We start from the raw sequence: 4,222 nt of genomic DNA, 5'->3' as shown, positions 1-4,222 counted from the left end.
TTCTGAATGTTGAGTTTTAAGCCAACTTTTTCACTCTCCTCTTTCACTTTCATCAAGAGGTTCTTTAGTTCTTCTTTGCTTTCTGCTATAAGGGTGGTGTCATCTGCATATCTGAGGTTATTGATATTTCTCCCAGCAATCTTGATTCCAGCTTGTGCTTCATCCAGCCCAGCATTTCACATGATGTACTCTGCATGTAAGTTAAATAAGCAGGGTGACAATATACAGCTTTGACATACTCCTTTCCTGATTTGGAACCAGTCTGTTGTTCCATGTCCAGTTCTAACTGTTGCCTCTTGACTTGCACATAGATTTCTCAGGAGGCAGGTCAGGTGGTCTGGTATTTCCATCTCTTTAAGAATTTTCCACAGTTTGTTGTGATCCACACAGTAAAAGGCTTTGGTGTAGTCAATAAAACAAAAGGAGATGTTTTTCTGGCACTCTCTTGCTTTTTTGATGATCCAATGGATGTTGGCAATTTGATCTCTGGTTCCTCTGCCTTTTCTAAATCCAGCTTGAACATATGGAAGTTCATAGTTCACATACTGTTGAAGCCTGGCTTGGAGAATTTTGAGCATTACTTTGCCAGCATATGAGATGAGTGCGGTAGTTTGAGCCTTCTTTGGCATTGCCTTTCTTTGGGATTGGAATGAAAACTGACCTTTTCCAGTCCTGTGGCCACTGCTGAGTTTTCTAAATTTGCTGGTATATTGAGTGCAACATTTTCACACCATCATCTTTTAGGATTTGAAATAGCTCAACTGGAATTCCATCACCTCCACTAGCTTTGTTCATAGTGATGCTTCCTAAGGCCCACTTGACTTTGCATTCCAGGATGTCTGGATCTAGATGGGTGATCACATCATCGTGGTTTTCTGGGTGGTGAAGATCTTTTTTGTATAGTTCTTCTGTGTATTCTTGCCACCTCTTCTTAATATCTTCTGCTTCTGTTAGGTCCATACCATTTCTGTCCTTTATTGTGCTCATCTTTGCAAGAAATGTTCCCTTGGTATCTCTAATTTTCTTGAAGAGATCTCTAGTCTTTCCCATTCTATTGTTTTCCTCTATTTCTTTGCACTGATTACTGAGGAAGGCTTTCTTATCTCTCCTTGATATTCTCTGGAACTATGCATTCAAATGGGTATATCTTTCCTTTCCTCCTTTGCCTTTCACTTCTCTTCTTTTCTCAGCTATTTGTAAGGCCTTGTCAGACAACCATTTTGCTTTTTTGCATTTCTTTTTCTTGGGGATGGTCTTGATCACTGCCTCCTGTACAATGTCACGAACCTCCATCCATACTTCTTCAGGCACTCTGTCTATCAGATCCAATCCTTTGACTCTGTTTGTCACTTCCACTGTATAATCATATACACTGGTATGCTGCTACTGCTGCTAAGTCGCTTCAGTCGTGTCCAACTCTGTGTGACCCCATAGATGGTAGCCCACCAGGCTCCCCCTCCCTGGGATTCTCCAGGCAAGAACACTGGAGTGGGTTGCCATTTCCTCCTCCAATGCATGAAAGTGAAAAGTCAAAGTGAAGTTGCTCAGTCGTGTCCAACTCTTAGCAACCCCATGGACTGCAGCCTACTAGGCTCCTCTGCCTGTGGGATTTTCCAGGCAAGAGTACTGGAGTGGGGTGCCACTGCCTTCTCCATACACTGGTATAGAGCTATGGTTTTTCCAGTAGTCATGTATGGATGTGAGAGTTGGACTATAAAGAAAGCTGAGCACCGAAGAATTGATGCTTTTGAACTGTGGTGTTGGAGAAGACTCTTGAGAGTCCCTTGGACTGCAAGGAGATCCAACCAGTCCATCCTAAAGGAAATCAGTCCTGAATATTCACTTGAAGGACTGATGCTGATGCTGAAATTCCAATACTTTGGCCACCTGATGCAAAGAACTGACTCATTGGAAAAGACCCTGATGCTAGGAAAGATTGAGGGTAGGAGGAGAAGGGGATGACAGAGGACGAGATGGTTGGATGGCATCACCAACGTGATGGACATGAGTTTGAATAAGCTCTGGGCATTGGTGATGGACAGGGAAGCCTAGCATTTTGCAGTCCACGGGGTTGCAAAGAGTCAGACACAACTGAGTGACTGAACTGAACTGACTGATCTGCATATCTCAGATTATCAATATTTCTCCCTGCAATCTTGATTCCAGCTTGTGCTTCATCCTGTCTGGAATTCCACATGCTGGAATTTCATACGCTGGATGTACTCAGCATATAAGTTAAATAAGCAAGGTGACAATATACAGCCTTGATGTACTCCTTTCCCAATTTGGAACCAGTCCATTGTTCCATAAGCCTCAAGCAAATGATGGGAAAATATTAAAAGGAGATTTTTTAGAACTGCATATCTGCACGGCCAATCCATAAGACTCATCTACTTTTTCCCCATCAAAACAAAGTCATAATAGTTGAGCTCTCAAGTTCTAAACAAACTTTATTCATGGCACCAAATTTTGCATTTGGTAAAACTTTATCATTAATTGGTTTTGATGGAGTGCATCTACTGGACATGAGAAAGTTCTAAACAGTTCATGAATAAAACAAATATAGGTCAAACTTGAATTCAACTTCATGAATCCCAAATCCCTTTGCTACACTGGAATTTCTATCAAATATTTACTTGAAAGGCATTATTTTTGTTGTTTTTGTTTTGCTTTGGTCGTTAAGAGAAGGATCAGGAGAGGGGGTTACAGTATCAAATGTATTCAAATCAGAAATCCCACAAAAGCTTAACTCAGGGAACTCGCCATAGAAATCCAACATGTAGATTTAAATTTTTAGAAAAAAATGCCAAAAACTAACTACTACAGAACCAATCACACGTTAAGGGATTTACACCTATTATTTCATTTGATTAAAATAATCCCAAATGCATATGAAGCCGTTTCTATTATCCCTATTTATGGGAGCCAAAGCTCAGAGGATTTAAACAACTGGAGACCATTAAACACATGGTTAGAGAGTGGCTGGAAGGCATCTAAGGTCCACTCTTCAGTGGTATTGCTACTTCCCTTCTCATGAAAGTCCTCTTAAGGAGGTCAAGGTTACATAATAAACATAAGTATCTGCCTCATTCACAAAAGCTGGCTCTCGTTCTGTATGGTCCATGGGGCTAAGTCACATCATTCGTGTCCGACTCTTTGTGACCCTGACTGTAGCCCACCCGGCCCCTCTGTCCATGGGATTCTCCAGGCAAGAATACTGGAGCGGGTTGCCATGCCCTCCTCTAGGGGATCTTCCCCACCCACGGATTGAACCTGCATCTCTCTTGTCTCCTGCACTGACAGGTGGGTTTTTTACCACTAGCACCAGCTGGGATGTGCCATGCTGTATGGGCCAGTATTAAGCAGAACACGCTGATACTGGTCAGCACCCAAGGACACACATCAATTTTCCTTTCTACTTGGACAATCGCATCCATTCAACGCTCCCTGGTTTCCCCAGGGAAACCTGGAAGGCCCTGGTCCTGGCTGTCTTTCACACAGGCTTCTACACTGCGTAACTACCTGGCTTTCAGAGAAGGACTGAGCTAAGGTGTGAAGGCAGAGAGAGGCCTGATTACAGTGGCGGTTCTTTTTGCACTAAATGTAATCTGAGGCAGACATCTTGCCAGACAGTTCACATGCCTCATGCCATTTAATACTGGCAATGACTTTACGGTGAGGTATTACTGTTCACCTGTTTTAAAGATGAGAAAATTGAGGTTAACAGTTCGCTCACATTTAAGCTTATTATCATAAATGTAGTTATACATTTAGCTCTCCATGAAGTGACACAAGATTAGTTGATTACATGGTGTTCACAAACAGGAAGAATCTTCTGAACGAGAGTTCTGGAATTTCTTGACGGTTTTGGAAAGAAACTGCTCAAAGTGATGGCATTCCTGGTACCCTGTGCAACACAGGGTGTACTTCGGCCTTCAGGAACCACAGGTCGGGTAGTTCCTTGGTGGTCCACGCTATTACTGCCAAGGACCTGGATTCAATTCCTGGTCAGGGAACTAAGATTCCACAAGCCTCACAGCCAAAAGGAAAAAGAGCCACTGGCTGAATAAATGAGTGTAAGTAAATACTGCTGCTGCTAAGTCACTTCAGTCGTGTCCAACTCTGTCGACCCCAGAGACGGCAGCCCACCAGGCTCCCCCGTCCCTGGGATTCTCCAGGCAAGAACCCTGGAGTGGGTTGCCATTTCCTTCTCCAATGCATG

The 4,222-nt window shown here is 43.0% G+C and overlaps 1 pseudogene; it reads left to right on the top strand.

Annotated features, from left to right (window-relative positions):
* LOC104993197 overlaps positions 1-4,222 on the top strand; it is a 30,000-nt pseudogene that overhangs the window by 13,922 nt on the left and 11,856 nt on the right.

The sequence above is a fragment of the Bison bison genome, unplaced genomic scaffold (assembly GCF_000754665.1).
Source record: "Bison bison bison isolate TAMUID 2011002044 unplaced genomic scaffold, Bison_UMD1.0 scf7180017864235, whole genome shotgun sequence".
Classification (NCBI taxonomy): Eukaryota; Metazoa; Chordata; class Mammalia; order Artiodactyla; family Bovidae; genus Bison; species Bison bison.
This window is presented reverse-complemented; position numbering and strand designations above follow the sequence as displayed.